The 18,987-nt window shown below is 38.0% G+C and overlaps 1 protein-coding gene across 3 annotated transcripts in view; it reads left to right on the top strand.

The window, feature by feature from the left end:
* Nucleotides 1-1,645: 1,645 nt before the first annotated feature.
* SYT9 (synaptotagmin 9) overlaps nucleotides 1,646-18,987 on the top strand; it is a 409,891-nt gene continuing 392,549 nt past the window's right edge. For all 3 annotated transcript variants that reach the window (XM_070074132.1, XM_070074123.1, XM_070074118.1), the window contains exons 1-2: nucleotides 1,646-7,613; nucleotides 9,023-9,163. The gene's annotated coding sequence lies outside the window, so the exon portion shown is untranslated. The remainder of the gene's footprint in view (nucleotides 7,614-9,022; nucleotides 9,164-18,987) is intronic.

The raw sequence follows: 18,987 nt of genomic DNA, 5'->3' as shown, positions 1-18,987 counted from the left end.
TACTTGTATTGGAAGACCATCCAAAAGAATGTTAGGAAATATCAATAAGAAAAATAACAAGGAAAAAAATGGGCAAAAGACATTAGACCTTTCTGGTAGATATATAAATTGATACAATCATTTGAAAATTTTGACACTACCTAGTGAAGTTGGAGGGTGCATACCTTCTGACCCGAAAATTACATTTAAAGGAAAGAAAATAGAAAAAGTTGCACATGTGCACAAGAAGCATGAGATTGGTTCTTAACACTCAATGTTAAAAAGCAAAAAAAAAAAAAAAAAAAAAAATAGAAACAGCCTACCTGCAATTGATCAACTGAGACTTATCCTTAAAATGAAGTTCAATGTAGAAGCTAATGTGAATCAACCAGATCCACATGTGTCAGCATGGGTAAATATCAAAATATTTGGTGAAAAATATAAATTGCATTAATACAGTTATACTTTAAAAATAACTAAATACAAGTGGAGTGAGACATTAAAAAATCAGGATATTTAGCCTAAGGAGGAAATGAAGGAGCTGGGATAAGTGGGCTTTAGCTGAATTTGATGTTTTATTTCTTTAAAAGTATCATCTTAAGCAAAAAGGCCAAGCGCTTAAATTTCTGTGGTTTGGACATTGACATTTCTTACTATTAGTTCAAAATATTTAATACAAATTTTAATATTAAAAAGTTGGGCATAGCACCCAGGATATAATAAGTACTGAAAAAATACTAGTACTTATTATGAAACTTTAATTTGCAACACAATTAACAGTGGTCTTCCCTCCCTGCTTTGTTCTCTCATCAATATGGGTGACTCCTCGTTCTGTTTGAGTTTCTAGAACCTTCCTTTTTTTAGACTGTGTTCACAGCTAGCTCACCTTAACCTCAGGGGTAGAACTTGCATATTGGAGCAGCAAATCTTAGAGGAAATTGCAGTTTTTCCCTTTATATTCATTTTGAAGCATAATAATGGTGAAAAATCTCCAAATAACAGAAAAGCTGTTTCTGAGTAGCAACCTCCTGAATCTTGAAATTGTTAGTAAATTTTTTTTTTTTTTTTTGAGAGAGAGAGAGAGAGAGAGGTCTTTCATCCGTTGGGTCATTCCCCAAATGACCCCAATGACCAGAGCTGAGCTAATTCGAAGCCAGAAGCCAAGAGCTTCTTCCGGGTTTCCCAGCCGGGTGCAGGGGCCCAAGGACTTTGGCCATCTTCTACGGCTTTCCCAAGTGGAGCAGCTGGGACTCAAACCGGCGCCCATATGGGATGCTGGCACTGCATGCTACGGCTTTAACCCACTGTGCCACAGCACCAGCCCCAAAACTATTAGTAATTTTAAAAGAACAAATGACGTATAAATATTTAGAAATAAAGACATATGCAGTTTAGATGAGTTTGAGAGATTATAGGATGCAAAGGCTATATATTTCTTAGACATATATAATACAACAGCCCCAACATTTCTTTACTGCGAATTAATGTATTAAAGCTATCTTTGTATGCAAGAAGTCTAGTCAATTGGCAACTCTTTGTAATTACTTTCATAATGATGAGAGAGAAGGCATATCACATTTCTCAGGACTTATCATTTGGGTAAAATTTAAGCAATGAGCATCCTTTTTTTTTTTTTTTTTTTTTTTTTTTGACAGAGTGGATAGTGAGAGAGAGACAGAGAGAAAGGTCTTCCTTTGCCGTTGGTTCACCCTCCAATGGCCACCATGGCCAGCGCACCGCGCCTATCCGAAGGCAGGAGCCAGGAGCTAGGTGCTTCTCCTGGTCTCCCATGGGGTGCAGGGCCCAAGCACTTGGGCCATCCTCCACTGCACTCCTGGGCCACAGCAGAGAGCTGGCCTGGAAGAGGGGCAACCAGGACAGAATCTGGTGCCCCGACTGGGACTAGAACCCGGTGTGCGGGCACCGCAAGGTGGAGGATTAGCCTATCAAGCCGCGGTGCTGGCCAGCAATGAGCATCTTAACCAAAATCTTTGTATGTTCGATCTTGAGACTTTCTCAGCCTGCTCCTGAGAACCCATATCCTTCACATTTCTTATGTCCAGATGGTTCCAGGACCATCCAAACTCTCCGCAGGGCAACTGACAGCGTCACTGAATATTTCCCTACCAGGTGAGGCCTGACCATCTGCCATTTCTAATCACAACCTGTTTTACTGCTGTAGCTGCGGAGGATATCCAGAGCTGGAGGTATAATTCCATTTTCCTAATAGGGAAATTCCTTTACCTCCTTCCCCTGCCTTAGGCCAGGTGAGATGGGGAAGACTTTTCTGCCTGTATCCTATCTAAGTGGACCCTTTTTATCAGTTTTTAGTCTTTAGGCTTATGTGGTTCCCAAGTTGCCTACTTGTTTGCCTTATGTTAAAGGTATAACTCCTCTTCCTCCACAGAAATTTTATTTGGTACAGTTACTATGATCTCATAAATATTTTCCTCTGTGGGGCATTTTTAAGAACTCAACAGAATCACATGGTGTTTTTACTGTGCACGTGTGGAATCTAGTAATAGTAGGAATTCCTTTCAGAATCTGCATGGTCTATTTGTGAATAAGGTGATTCCAAAGCTAATTTCTCTCACAGTGTAGCACTTCAAAGAACCATTTAAAATGATTCTGAGTAAATATTTTGTAGATGTCTTTGAATATGGTTATCAAATGCAAAAAATTAACTCTAGGGTAATCATAGCAATGATGACCTTATTGAATGCATCTTGCTATTGTTTTTGTTAAAATGCTCATGGAGAATGAAAAACTAGGAGATCTATTATGAAATTTTTAGAGAAAACAAGAAATAAAGAAGCTTCCCTGTAATGTGTAAAGGCTCCTTAATATAGTAGGGAATTTTTTGGTTATGCATGTAAACCCTCATTCTGTTACTTACGTAGCTTAGACAATTTTCTTAAACTTTTTTCTTTAAATATTTATTTATTTGACAGACTGTTACAGAGAGAGGTAGAGACAGAGAGAGAGAGAGAGAGAGAGAGAGGTCTTCATCTGCTTGTTCACTTCCCAAATGGCTACAAAGACAATGACTGGAGCTGAGCTGAGCTGAAGCCAGGAGCTCCTTCTGTGTCTCCCACGTAGTTGCAGGGATCCAGGGACTTGGGCCATCCTCTACTGCTTTCCCAGGCACATTAGCAGGGAGCTGGATTGGAAGTGAAGCAGCCGATACTCGAACTAGCACCCATATGGAATGCCAGTGCTGCAAACCAGGGCTTTTTTTTTTTTTTTTTTTTTGACAGAGTGGACAGGGAGAGAGAGAGAAACAGAGAGAAAGGTCTTCCTTTGCCGTCGGTTCACCCTCCAATGGCTGCCGCCACCTGTGTGCTGCAGCCGGCGCACCGCGCTGATCCGAAGGCAGGAGCCAGGTGCTTCTCCTGGTCTCCCATGGGGTGCAGGGCCCAAGCACTTGGGCCATCCTCCGCTGCACTCCCGGGCCACAGCAGAGAGCTGGCCTGGAAGAGGGGCAACTGGGATAGAATCCGGTGCCCCGACAGGGACTAGAACCTGGTGTGCCTGCGCCGCAAGGTGGAGGATTAGCCTATTGAGTCGCGGCGCCAGCCACAAGCCAGGGCTTTAACCTGCTATGCCACAGTGCCAGCTCCTTCTTAAACTTTTTGACTTTCAGGTTTTTTTTCATACACCAATAGTGATAATGTTTTATGAACATTTGTGAATTTTTTTTTAAATTTTAATTTCTTTGAGAGACAGAAGAGCTTCCATCTGCTGGTTCACTCCCCACATGCTTGCAACAGCCAGGGGACTGCAATTGGGGCCTGGAACTCAATCTAGGTCTCCCACCTGGGTGGCAGGAACCCAACTATTTGAACCACCACAAATTCTTCCCAGGGTCTGCATTAGCAGGGAGGGGGAATTAGGAGCTGGAACCAGAAATAAAACAGAGATGCTCTGATGTAGGATGTGGGCATCTTAACTGCAGGACCAAACACTCACCCCATAATTTGTGAAAGTTTTTAAAAAGATGATGTGTGGGGTTGGTGCTGTGTCATTGTGGACTAAGCCTCCGCCTGTGGTGCCGGCATCCAATGTGGCACCAGTTTGTTTCCTGGCTGCATGTCTTCTGATCCAGCTCTTTGCTATGCCCCGGGAAAGCAGTAGAAGATGACCCAAGTGGTTGGGCCCCTGCACCCCTGTGGGAGACTCAGAAGAAGCTCCTGGCTCCTGGCTTTAGACTGACCCAGCTCCGGCTGTTGTGGCCATTTGGGGAGTGAACCAGCGGATGGAGGACCTTTCTCTCCATCTCTCTCTCTCTCTGTGACTCTGCCTCTCAAGTAAATAAATATAATCTTTAAATAAACAAAAAATGCTGCATATACAGCATGTGTCTGGAATGCAAAGGAATTTATTAAATGATAGCACCACAACATTGAGCACAACGAAATAGCATGGACTTTGCTTTGGACTTTATCCCTTCAATTCCTCGTATATTTGTTTCTGCACTGACTTTATTGTATTTATTCTATTTGCAGTCACTCAGCTTGAGTTCTTGGAGACATTTTTGATTATCTACATCCCTTATTTATTTTCTACTACTTCTGTCTTCACTACTTAACAGCAAGAGGGACCATAAACTTCATCAACAGGCTCAGTGCTCCATTCCTAACCAGTCTGAAGTAAAAAAGACAAATATTATTACCAGGGTCTTTATTCTTTTAAATCTAGAGTTGAGAATTATTAATTTCTGGCATAATTCACATAGACTTAATTTTACCCTATAAGCAAGATAACTAGTATAATTGTCTGGATTTTTTTTTTAAAAAATGTAGCTGTTATTTTTATTTAGAATTAGCCCAGAACTTGATGTATCATGGAAAAACCCTTAGTTGTAATGAAGTATAATGATTTAGAATAAGTAATATGGGATCTGGTAGGCCTAAATTCCAATCTTGTATCCTCCATTCACTGTGATTTTGGCCTGGTTGTTTAATCATTTTTTGCTTTATATCTCTTACTTATAAAATAGGAAGAGAAATACTCACTTCATGAGGTTATTTGTCCATCTATAACCTTTGGATCTAATGTTGATCAAATATTTATGTCAGACTTACCAAATGTCAAACACTACTTACATGCTTAAAAGGCAACCAACAAAGCAGCACATATACTTGGCTGCTAGATTCATGTATATTAAAGATTTCAAAGAGACAGAGGGGTAGCAGTTGCTAGTTGCCCAGATGCATCCTATGGAGTGCACAGAGATTTTGCAAATAGCACCTCAGCTCTAGAAGAGTAATTTATCTGGGCCTTAGGGCTTTTGAGTTTGATAATATAGTAAGTGCTGGCCCCTACTGGGAATAATTATTGGTTAGAATACAATAGCATTATGTAATGGCAGGACCTCAGATTCAACCGTCTTGTTACTCAGTGCTTATGGCTGAGAATTGAATGTGTTGAGGCCTTGATAATATTTATCTGCCTTACTCCGGAACAGTTAAAAACAAGACACTGAGCCTCCTGGTGGTGGTTTTTGGCCAGTCCAGATGTCAAGAGCTGGGCAAGGCAGAGGCAATGGAATATAAATGGAGGCTTTGAAGGCGTTTCCATGAATAACAACTTGTCTTAGATTTTTGGGAGACTGGGGTCAAAGTCTTTCCATTGAATCTGTTTCTCTATCAGGCTATTCATAGGATTTGCTGCATCAACATTCGTTATTGGGAACATACTAACATAACTGTAGGGGTAACTCTAGTCCAAGCAGTGCAGCTGCCCATGATTGGTTGCTTTGAAAAATGGGCAATAACTAGTTTCCAGTGAACTTGCAGAAGTCCAGTCCTTTTCTGGGAAGCCAGTCTGCTGGGGATTAGTTTTAGGCAAGTTAACCATTATCTTTTAGATAAGCAATGAGGACACATTGATGAGCAAAAGTAGACATTATTAACCCTGAAAGTAGATACAGCGTAAAATAGAATTTTGTTAAGTTATCATACAAAAATTGTAAAGTTTTTAGCATTATAAGCATTATAAAACATTGTATATGGTACTACAGGCATATTAATATAGTATAGGAATAAGAGTACAATCCTAAGGTAGCAATAATTGAACTAGAAGTGAAGTGTGAATAAGGGCTAGGTTGCTATAATGGTTAAGTGAGATAATACACCAAAAGCATGGACATAGAATAAACTCAGTGATCAGAGTATCAAGATAGATTTTGCTAGGATGTTCAGATATATAGATAAGGGTAAAGGAGCACAGAAGAATCATTAACATATATTAATTTAAGATGGCATACCTTCAGATTGATTGCCAGGAACTCAGAAATGAGCAAACACCAAATCAGCAAATAAGGCAGAGAATATGAGATCAATCTACCATCAAACTAATAAGGAAAAATGAACAGTGAAATATAGAAGCTAGGAAACAGGCATCAATTGGCTGGATTCGTGGCATGGAATAAACTGTGTGCACTTATGCTCCCTGTAGAGTTTCAAACCAACTTCATATGAAAGTCGCTGTATAGGTATCAGAGCTATTTGAGTCTGTGACAAGCCAGATACAGCCTTTATTCCTTAAGACATTCACAGTTCAGTGTGGTTAATGATCAAACTCTTTAGATGAAAAATGAACTAGCATTGTGGCACAATGTGTTAAGCTATCTTGTGACACAGGCATCCCATGCTGGAGTGCCAGTTCTAGGCCTGGCTGTTCCACTTCCAATCCAACTTCCTGCTAATGTGCTGAGAAGACAGTGGAAGATGACCCAAGTATCTGGGTTCCTGTCATCTGTGTTGGAGACCAGAGTGGAGTTCCTGGCTCCTGGCTTTGATCCTGCCTAGCCCTAGCTGTTTGGGAAATGAACCAGCAGGTAAATTCATATTTCTCTCTCTCTCTCTCTCTTTCTCTCTCTGCCTTTCAAATGAATACATAAATTTTTTTTAGAAAGAGAGATGCTATGAGATAGGTGTGGACTATATGTTAACAAATTATCTGGGCCGGTGCCGCAGCTCACTAGGATAATCCTCCGCCTTGTGGCGCCGGCACACCAGGTTCTAGTCCTGGTCAGGGCGCCGGATTCTGTCCCGGTTGCCCCTCTTCCAGGCCAGCTCTCTGCTGTGGCCAGGGAGTACAGTGGGGGATGGCCCAAGTGCTTGGGCCCTGCACCCCATGGGAGACCAGGATGAGTACCTGGCTCCTGCCATCAGATCAGCGCAGTGCGCAGGCTGCAGCGCGCCAGCCGTGGCGGCCATTGGAGGGTGAACCAACGGCAAAGGAAGACCTTTCTCTCTGTCTTTCTCTCACTGTCCACTCTGCCTGTCAAAAAATTAAAAAAAAAAAATTATCTGATGAGGGGAAGACTTTCCAGGGAATGTGTATTTTGAGATTTTCCCTGAAATAAGGAAATGACTCTTTAGTGTGTTTATGTTTTTAATTTTAAATACAGCTAGGTTATTTGTTTACATTTGTAGTTAATTTTAGGAATGTTTTTATCTTTATTTCCCATCTCTGGTATTTTTCATGTGTTTTATTCCATTGCTAGTTAGAAGACCTTGAACTCTTTGAAGACAGGAATGGTGAACTGTGCTGCATTTCACTTTTATATCACTGGCACTTGAAAGATGGATGGAGAGAAAAATGGAAGGCAGAGGGCCATTCTATATGTAATAAATCTTACATTTTTTAATATTTAAAATTGTCCCAGTGGATTAAGGAGCTGGGTGGCTAGGTGGAACTAAGAGTGCTTCTGAGATTGAACAGATGTAACCTATAAAAACAGTCCACTAGATGTCACCAAAAGCTTAAGGATTGGGGTTTCAAGTGTTCCTTCCATGTACCTGTTGCTAGAATTTGAAGGGCTTGGAGCCTTATGTCTGCATAGTGCCTATGCCTTCCTTATGAAATAATGAGAATTAAATAAAGGCAACTGGAAATCATCTGATAAGTTACTGAGCATATTGTACAGTTGGAAAGACAAGTATATGCTGTAAAAGTATATACAGTATGAATCATAGAATTCAATAGCTAACTTTTGGGAAAAATATATGTATATACACAAACAGAAGCACAAACACACAATATCTTTTAATATTGTATCAAAATGAGTTTTAAGTGAGTTAACTTTTAGATTTAAATTCTGTTTTTTAATTGTGGTGATATTACCATCCTAACCATTTTGAAGTGTACATTGACATTAAGTGCATTTGTAGTGTCATGTTGTCATCTCCAAGATCCATCCATAAAACTTCTCACTTCACGATTTTACAAAAGTGTGGATTAACAAATAGCTAAGCAGACATACATGTGATGTTATATAATCTTGAATCCAGGAAGATTTTTCTAAGCCCAACAACAAAATATCAAAAATTACATATTGATATGTTTTATTACATTAAGATCAAAATACTATTTATATCTAAATAAGCCTCAAAGTTTACTGATTGATCATTTATATTAATAATTTACCACATATTCCTCTTCATGTAGTTATGGGACTGTGTTCCCTGTTTGCTTGCTAACTACCAGCCCAGGGCTGCTCTCAATTTCTTGCTCATGTGGTCTTCTTGCAGGCCTTTTCACAATGTGCCACATTATCTCTTTGAAGCCAAGAAGAGAATCCTCACTCTACTTTGCAATTGTAGAGTCTTATATATCATACTATTCTATACCATGTCATACCATTCCATAACATACTATACAATACCAACATAATCACTCTTGCATATAATGTAACCTAATCAGGGTATACTTTCATATGTATTTATCACATGGAGGAAACATGAGATAAGAGTTTTAAGATGAGTTAAAATATTGGGTAAGAATAGAGGTTATATCAAGTTTTGAAATATATAGATCGTAATTTTAATGAGGAGGAGGAGGAGTATAAATTCACATTGGAACATACTGATTTAAAGAGGCTTTATAGGTTTATGTACTTAGTTAAATAACAGAATGTTAGAAATTATGCGGTTATTTAATCTTTAATATTATTCAGATTTAGAATTAGGTTGAGAAAGGTTAAGATAATATTGACTTATCTAATTTCTACTTTCTTTTCTGGTTCTAACAATAGTAATTTAAATAGTATTTTTGAGTGATTCTTCTGAGCGAGCAATGAGAGAATTTACCTCATTGAATCTTCACAACAACCATATGAAGTAGATGTCATTTTTATTATCCATATCAGAGATAAGGAAACTGAGGCCTAGAAAAGGTGAGTATTGCTCATGTTTTAAAAATAGAGATTCATTGGAGTAATCTTACTAACTGCTCTCTAAAGCTTGTGCCAGGCAAGCCAGATCTCTGTTTTATGGTACCAAACAGTTCTCACTTTGAAATGTTAGAAAAATGGCTAAATAGGGGGTGTTCTCCCCCTATTTAATAGGCATTCATATTCTACAATTATAGGAAATATCTAATGAGAATAGGAGAAATATGTTAAAAATTAGTATGTAGATTGCTTAATGAAGGTAAAGCCCACACAATACCTACTTTAATCCCAACTGTTACTATCTTTTTGTAACTCACACTGTCTACTTCCTCTGTGGAAAAGATACATGGATAGGAAAGGAGGATATCTTGGGTTGTTGATGAGGCATTCTTTGCTGGCTACTACCTATACTTAATTTTGCCATTAACTTCTTTGATGTTAGCATATTATCCCTCAACCCTGATGGCTGTTTTGTTTTTGTTTTTGTTTTTTAAAGATTTTATTTTAAAGCAGAGTTACAAAGGCAGAGGCATAAATATATGTATATATTTATAAATATATATTTATGTGTATAAATATTTATAGATATTTATATAAACATAAAAATATATACCTGGCCGCAAAAAATAAGCTTTTGGTTTAGAATAGAAGGAAAATTAAAGACTAGAAATGAACCCAAAAAGAAAGAAGTTTAGTAGGATCTGGATAAAGCTGTTGTGTATTTTTTTTTATGTCTAATGATATATTTTTGACAAAGATCTCCAGAAACATAATAGTGAATTGAAAATTTGCTTTTTAGAAGCTTTAAAGAAATAAATACCACTTCTCTGATTTAAGGAAGTCATAAATATTATAAATGTTTTGATATACACAAAATTGAAAAATAAGAAGATTAGTTTGTACCAAATGGATTTTATGGCCTCAGTAATAATGCTGCTTTTCAAAATTTTTTTATTTCCAGTGAAGTAAGCAAGCCACATGTAACTAATATATTTGGATTAAATATCTGTGCTCATTTGTTTAGAGAAGGATTAGCAACAAAGCTAGATTTATGAACCTTGGGGGAAGGGTATTCATAACTGGAACACTCAGTTAATTTTATTCATGTTTCTAAACAAGCATAGTCATAGCCCAAAATTATACCTAGGAGACAGAGAATTATTCAGGCCTCAGCTCCCTAAGGGTGTAATTGCTGGCTAACAAGAACAATAACTGCAAAATTTAAACTAGCAGTGGAACAGTGCTTAACTAGGGCTAACTCAGTACTGTGGCAGGAAGCATTGTATTCCTCCTAATCATTTTGGATGACTCTTTCCCCAGCCTGAGATAGTTTCCTCACATATATGTATGTGTCAGTGCTTGGTTGAATGGAGATGTTTGGAGTTCTGTCTTGTGCAGCCTCTTCTCTCTGGTCCTCTGGCCTGCCTACATGCACTATTCTCTGAATCTTCAAGTCTGCTTGGGTTCCTCTTCCCTGCTTTCAGTAAAAGTATCTCAGGAAATTTTAAATTCAATTTCTATAGTAGCTTGAAGAATAAGTAGGATATATAAGTAGAGTGATAATTATAGAAGCAATTTAAAATCTCTAAACGCACACTTATTTTTATTTTAAATAAATAATTCCCATGCTGTAAGAATCATTGAGGAATATTTTAAAAGTCAATATCTATGTTCATTTTACAAGCCAATATAAACTTGTTGTAAAAACTGTCCAAAAATGTAAAAAAACAATAAAATTATAGATATTTCTATTCCTGAGTATAGATTGAAATATATTCTCAGTAATAGTTCATTGAACCACATAGCATATTTCAAGAATAATATACCTTAAAAAATAGGAAAGTAATGTAATAAAAATCTATTAAATCAATAGACCAAAAGAAAAGTCACATGAGCAACTCCATAGACTCCAAGAAAACATTAATAAAATGATAATCAATTTTGATACACACTCAGTAAAATCAAAATAGAATATGTCACAATTCCATCACAAAGTATCAGCTGACAGCATTCCTAATAGCAAAGCATAAGTAACCCAAGTGAGGAAAGAAATAAGATATTTTGATTCTAGAATGTCAGCAAATGAAAAAAGGCAAGCTAAAAAAAAAAAAAAGAGTCAAAGGAAGAGCTAAAATGTCATTTTTGTTGAGAATTTGACTGTTGACAGTTAACTTTTATTTTAAGGTTTTTATTTAATGAATACAATTTTCATATGTACAGCTTTTAGGGATATAGTGTTTCTTTCCTCCCACCCCCATTCCCGTTCTCCTAACCCACTCCCATCCCACTTCTTACTCCCTTTCTCATTCCATTTTCCATTAAAATTCATTTTTAATTGGCTTTATATACAAAAGACCAACTCTGTACTAAGTAAAGATTTCAACTATTTGCATCCACATAGACACACAAAGTATAAAGTACAGTTTGAAGACAAGTTTTACCATTAATTCTCATAGTCCATCTCATTAAGGACAGAAGTCCAACATGGGGAGCAAGTGCACAGTGACTCCCGTTGTTGATTTAGCAACTGACACTCTTATTTATGTCAGTGATCACCCGAGGCTCTTGACATAAACTGCTAAGGCTATGGAAGCCTTTTGAGTCCACAAACTCCAGCTGTTTTTAGACAGGACCATATGCAAAGTGGAAGTTCTCTCCTCCATTCAGAGAAAAGTACACCTTCTTTGATGGCCACTTCTTTCCACTGGGGTCTCACTCACAGAGATCCTTCATGCAGAACTGTTTTTGCCAGTATGTCTTGGCTTTCTGTGCCTGAAATGCTCTCATGGTATTTTCAGTCAGATCTGAATGCCTTAGGGGCTGATTCTGAGGTCAGAGTAGTTAACTGTTTAACAATGAAATAGTTCTACACTTTGGATTTCAAGAATGAAACGATATTTTTAACCTCTTCCTCATTTAAAAAACAACTAGAATGTTTATACTTCTGAGTTTTCTCTGTTTTCCCTTTCTAGTTTTGAATGCAATCATTGGGATTTTAAACGTTCACAGTTTATTACTATATAGCTGCTCTATCAAAAATAGTTATAATTATATTCAGTTTCATTTTAGGATATTTTGACTTATGTAGACTAGGTTTTTTCAGCATTTACTAGCTTTTTTAAATGTCATCATCACTTTTATTCACTTGTAGTTTTGTAAAATTCGTTTTGTGGTTAGTTAAAGGAGAGCTAATAATTTTTAAGAAAGGAAATGCATTTTGTAGATTTTAAAGTTCTTACATGGTAATATCCTGTAGTTTCTCAAAAAATGCTTCTTTGACCAAATGGAAACTTAATATATGCATCATTTTCAAGATTCTGTAGACAATGCTAAATTGTTTTCCTTCATTTTTTTGTGATGGGCTAAAATCTGAGGTCAATGGGACTATTTTTCCTTTGTAGTTCATCTTTGCCTTTTTTTTTTTTTTTTTTTTTTTGACAGGCAGAGTGGACAGTGAGCGAGAGAGACAGAGAGAAAGGTCTTCCTTTGCTGTTGTTTCACCATCCGATGGCCGCCATGGCCGGTGCACTGCAGCCGGCGCACCACGCTGATCCGATGGCAGGAGCCAGGTACTCATCCTGGTCTCCCATGGGGTGCAGGGCCCAAGCACTTGGGCCATCCTCCGCTGCACTCCCTGGCCGCAGCAGAGAGCTGGCCTGGAAGAGGGGCAACCGGGACAGAATCCGGCGCCCCGACCGGGACTAGAACCTGGTGTACCGGCGCTGCAAGGTGGAGGATTAGCCTAGTGAGCTGCGGCGCCGGCCCATCTTTGCCTTTCTACTCAGATGCTGGTAGAATTTATTTTTTAATCCTTATAATATGCATGTTTTATGAATATATGCCATTATAAAACTATGTTTTCTTCTGAGTTAATAAGATTTTTTTCCCTGAAAAGTCAAACAGTTCAGTCTTAGGCATATTTTTTTAATTTTACTTTCCTTCTGTTGGTTTTCCTTTGAGAATGCATTTTTTTTTAAAGATTTATTTATTTGAGAGAGAGTTACAGACAGAAAGAGGGAGAGACAGAGAGTAACATCTTCCATTCACTAGTTCACTCCCCAAATGACTGCAACGGCTGCAGCTGAAACTCTCTGAAGCCAGATGACAGAAGCTTCTTTCGCGTCTCCCATTCGGGTGCAGGGGCCCAAGCACTTGGGCCATCCTCCATTGTTTTCCCAAGCCATAGCAGAGAGCTGGATTGGAAGACGGAGCAGCTGGGACATGTACCGGTGCCCATATGAGATGCCGGCACCGCAGGCAGAGGTTAAGCCCACAGCACAGGGCGCTAGGAATGCATTTTTACTTGCATATTTAATTTTCTTGGTTTGTCCTCCACATCTCTAATATTTTCTCTCATCAGTTTTGTCTGTATTGGGCTATAACTGAGCTTTTTCTTTTCTGAGTTTTTCTTAAGAATGTGTTTACTTAGCATTGTCTTGGTGCTCAAAAGCTAGATTTCCATGTTCAATTTGACAATTCACCTTAGGAATCTCTGTAGCTTCATCTTTCTTCCCTCTCCATTGTCATCTTTGTCTCCTCTACCTCTTAGTAATATTAAAATAAATATTACTGATTTCCTTTTTAATTTTTCTTAAGAATTTATCATGCTTATTTAGGTTGTAAATTGAACACAGATATTATCACTAACTAGATTAAACAAACAGCAACATAAGAAGTCTCCCATTAGCTTTCCTGAAATGTACACTTCCTGAAGAATGCCATTTTCCTGAATTTTGTAAAATCACATTATATTCCTTATATTTTAATAGCTATATTCTTAAATATTATGTTATTTTTGTTGGATTTTATTATTTTTGTGGGGAGCAACTCGGACTAGACTAAGTTACTGGAATTAAGACTTATTCTATGCATCTGCTCTCCCACAATATGGCGCTGAGAAGGGAGAAACAGCTTCTACTCAGCTGCCTCCAGTTCAACCAATAAACTGTAGGACCTGCTCCTGATTGGAGGAGAGCAGCGTACTTGGCGTGTGGGCAGCCGAGTTGGGATTGGTGGAAGAGGACTATAAAGGAGGAGAGAGACAACATGCACCAGGAACATCTATCTGAAGGAACACCTGTGCATCCCCCGAGAGAGCCGGCCGGCGGTGTGCCGCTCCCCTGCGGAAGTGGGGAAAGTGGCCAGGGGGAACCGCCCTTCCACGGAGGTGGAAGGGACGGTAGCCAACCCGGGAAGAACCAGCAGCAAACCCGGGGAGGGCCGAGCAGACAAAAGAACAGCGCAGGGTCCAGTGTCGTTCCTCCACGAAGAGGGGGAGCGACAATTTTATATGAAATGAAGTGTACATTTTCTGGTGATGTTTATTATTAATATTTTTTGAAAGCGTAGTGAGAGAGATAGAGATGGATAGAGAAAGCTGAGTGAGTGAGTTTCCATCCACTGGTTCACTTCTCATATGCTATTGATAGCCAGGGCTAGACCAGGCTGAAACTAGGAGCCAGGAACTCCACTGGGCTTCCCATGTGGGTAACAAGAACCCAATTTCTTGGCCCATCATCATACACTGCCTCCGATGCACATCAGAAAGAAGGTGTATAAGAAACAGAGGCAGAACTCAATCCCATCCATTATGGGACGCAGGTGTCCCAAGTGATAGCTTAACCTGCTGCATCATAATGCCTGTTCCTTTGATCAAAATTTGTGATATTTATCCATGTTTTTGATTTAGTTAGTAGTTAATTTTTATTGCTGTGTAGTATTCCAATGTATAAGTATACCATAATCTGTTCACTCATTTTATATGTGTATATAGATCAGATTATTTCAGGTAAGGGCCACTTTTGAACAATTCCACTCTGAACATACTGGTATCTGTACCTAGAGTGATTTCTAAACAGTAGGAACTGCTTTCTAAATGTTGTAGTTGGTATATAGTTTACCTACCTATGTTTATGAATACCTGTTTTTTCACCTCCTTTCCAGCTCTCTTATAGTCATATATTCATTTACTCATCAGTTTGGTGAGTGTTCAGCTCAGTATCAAAGCAATCCCTTAGGTAGGTATGTCAGGTAAAGAGGCAAATTATTTATCTTGGTCCTACACTGAGGACACAGCTCTATGAAAGGAGTCTCATTTTAAAAATCCTCACCTAGATAAACTGAATTTCCTGTTTCTGAAGCCCTAGCAAGCCTTGGAAACTACTGTTAAAGTTCAGAGAATTTATCAAATACATTTGCAGCAAAAATTCCTTCACTTTCTTGTTGACCTGATAATTTCTTAGTACCTTGGTTTATTTAAATGAATTTAGTTTTGATACATGTTTTGTTCAAAAATTGTTTTTTAAAATGTCCCTAGAGCAGATTTGATTGATCCAAATCCTACACTTTTTTGGATAATGCCATTTCTCCTTAATTTCCAGTAGGATTTAAATGTATTTCTTTTCCTATAAGTGCCCCAGTCTGTCCTCTTTAAACATTAAGTAAATATTGAAGGTGACTAGGGAACTAGTTTTTTTGTTTGTTTGTTTTCTGGTGTTTGTTTGTTTGTTTCTGGCCTGAAGCACCGGCATCCCATATGGGCGCCGGTTCTAGTCACAGCTGTTCCTCTTCCAATCCAGCTCTCTGCTGTGGCCTGGGATAGCAATGGAGGATGGCCCAAGTCCTTGGGCCCCTGCACCCACGTGGGAGACCCAGAAGAAGCTCCTGGCTCCTGGCTTCGGATCGGCACAGCTCCAGTCTTTGCGGTCAATTGGGGAGTGAACCATTGGATGGAGGAAGACTTCTCCCTCTCTGTCTCTCCTCTCTCTGTGTGCAATTCTGACTTTCAAATAAATAAATCTGTTTTTTTTTTTTTTTTTTTTTTTTTTTTTTTGACAGGCAGAGTGAACAGTGAGAGAGAGAGAGAGAGAAAGGTCTTCCTTTGCTGCTGGTTCACCCTCCAATGGTCGCCGCGGCCGGCGCACTGCACTGATCCGATGGCAGGAGCCAGGTGTTTCCTCCTGGTCTCCGATGCAGATACAAGGCCCAAGCACTTGGGCCATCCTCCACTGCCCTCCCAGGCCACAGCAGAGAGCTGGACTGGAAGAGGAGCAACCAGGACAGAATTCAGCGCCCCGACCGGGAGTAGAACCCAGTGTGCCGGCGCTGCAGGCAGAGGATTAGCCTATTGAGCCTCAGCACCGGCTGGGAACTAGCTTTTATTAATTAGGAGTTACTTTAGCATTACTTTCCACTTACTTCCAAACAAGACTTCTTTTCTTGCAAGGAATTATGGTTTGGTATTCCTTTTAACTATTTTCTATCCATTGCATCTTAATGTAACTGACAGATAAAATACAACCATATCAGTTCCCCCACTGATAGATTTTTCCCTCTTCATTAAATCTCTTTGAATCGTTCAGTGAAAATTTGGAAGATACTCAAAATAGGAATTAAACTAATGTGATCATGATGGCACCCTGAGCAAAAAAATCTGTTTTGTATATTCTGAGATAGTGTTGTTCAGTAGGTGTTCATTTTTATATAACTTTATTGGGTAATGTATCATTGCCTTAACCTCTTAAGGAAATTTGCTATTATTTTATTTTTTTTAACTATAACTTCTTCTTTTCTACTGAATTTTTCCCATCAACACTTAAATATGTTCATATCTTTAAAAAAAAATCTCTTGACCCCCAGACCCTCTCGAGCGATCACACTATGACTTCCCCTTCACAATCAACTTTGTTTCCTTACTCCTAAGTCTTGTCGGGTTTTCATCTGTCATAAAATTGAAAATCAATATGTCACATCCTTTAAACTGTTTTAGATTTTGATTGGGAACATACCAAAATTAGAGATAAATTTTGTATAAGTGGTATTTAAAATATTAAATTTTCCCATCTAAGAATATAATTTGTTTCTCTATCGAGTTTCTGTGGTGTCTGTAGACTAAAGCAGTCATTTTGTTTATATAGATTTTGCATGATTCTTGTGAGGTTTATTTTTAGGTCTTTAATAATTTTCCTTCCTGTAGTGAATATTTCTTCCCTCTCGGTCTTTTCTAATTATTAATGCTGGTTGATATTGGAGGCTGTTGGTCATCATAGACTTTTCTTACGTAGAACAGCCTACTCAATAGTCATAATAATTTTAGGTTGATTTTATTGTGTATTCTAAGAGGTGATCATATTTTGTAAAATAGCACATTTTCTGTCTTTTTTGTAAAATAGCATGTTTTGTCTCTTTTCTTCCCTAAAAGTTGTATTTCTGTATTTTCCTGATTGGAATGAGTACAACTCTCAAAATTACTTGTAATGTTGATAATAAGAATCTTCATTAACTTTACTGCAGCTGTTTAATGAGATCGCTTCTAATATTTAATTTGAGACATAGTATTTACTGTGGGATTTTCTAAAGGAATTTTACTTTACTTTTGCTAAAAGTGGTAGAATTTTTGTGTGTTTCAACCATCAGGAATGGTTGTTGAATATGATTGGGATATCGGGTCATATGTTTTCCTTTTAAACTGATAATGTAGAAATGTCTTACGATAAGTCCTAGAGAGTCATGATGTATTATTTTAATATGCTGGTGAATTCAGTTTTCTAATATTATAATTTTTTCAACTATGTTCACAAGTGAGACTAGTCTATAGTATGTGTTTATGTTTTTGGTTTTCTAGTTTAGGTATTATGGTTAGGGTGCCTGGTATAAAACTACTATATTTAAGTTTATGCATTAATTGTAGATGAGATGATGATTTTCCATACAATACCTCAAAGATTCAATAGAACTAATAAGAGAATTAATTAAAATTTATGAAAATTAATTTACAAATATATCTCCTATTCTTCTACATGGGCAATTACTAGTTGTGGGAAATAGAAAACATTATTATGTTACAGTGATGGCAAGAAGCATAAATTACATGGAAATTAACCTAACAAAGTTTTCCCAAGACTTTTAAATAGGAAAGTACTTAAAAGTATATTAGAATCTAAGGAAAACGTCTTGTGCCATGCTTAAAGGTGGACTGAAGTAACATTGTGAAGGTTCAAATTCATTTCAAGTTAACATATAAATTCTAGCAGATTTTTGAGGGACCCACAATATATAGTGTATACGTATTAAAACATTTTTAATTTTCACATGATGCAAATACCTAATTCCAGATGATAATTCATCTGTTTCCTTTGTTTGTGACAACCTTCACTAAAAAATAATTAAAAGTAGTGCTTTTGGGGCCAGTGCTGTGGTGTAAGTGAGTAAAGCCACCCCCTGCAGTGCCGGTATCTCATTTGAGTTCTGGTTCCTGTCCCAGCTGCTGCACATTCGGTCTAGCTCTCTGCTATTGCTTGGGAAAGCAGTGGAAGATGGCCCAAGTCATTGGGCCTTTGCACCCATGCGGGAGACCTGGAAGAAGCTCCTGGCTCCTGGCTTCAGTCTGGCTCAGCTCTAGCCATTGTGGCATTTGGGGATGGAACTAGCAGATGGGTGAGCTCTGTCTCTGTCTCTGCCTCTCTCTTTCTGTAGCTCTGACTCACAAATAAATAAATCTTAAAAATAAAATAAAATAAAAAATAAAGCAATCTTCTCATCTGGAAACATGCAGACATTGTTTAATTAGCAAAGAAAAGGTAGTTAATTTTTTTCCTCTAATTTAAAAAAAAGGCAGTGCTTTTGTCTGACTTACAAATTATTTTTCCACCTCAAAGCTACAAAAATATTCTACATTTTCTTCTATTAGAAGATAAAATGTATATGAGAGAGTAAAGAAAATATATGTAAGTTAATAAAGATACACAACTAGGTAAGACATTTTTGAAAAAGAACAAAAGGGGAGGAAGCTCACCCTCCCAGACTTTAAGACCAACTATATAGCCATA

This window comes from Oryctolagus cuniculus, chromosome 1 (genome assembly GCF_964237555.1).
Source record: "Oryctolagus cuniculus chromosome 1, mOryCun1.1, whole genome shotgun sequence".
Classification (NCBI taxonomy): domain Eukaryota; kingdom Metazoa; phylum Chordata; class Mammalia; order Lagomorpha; family Leporidae; genus Oryctolagus; species Oryctolagus cuniculus.
This window is presented reverse-complemented; position numbering and strand designations above follow the sequence as displayed.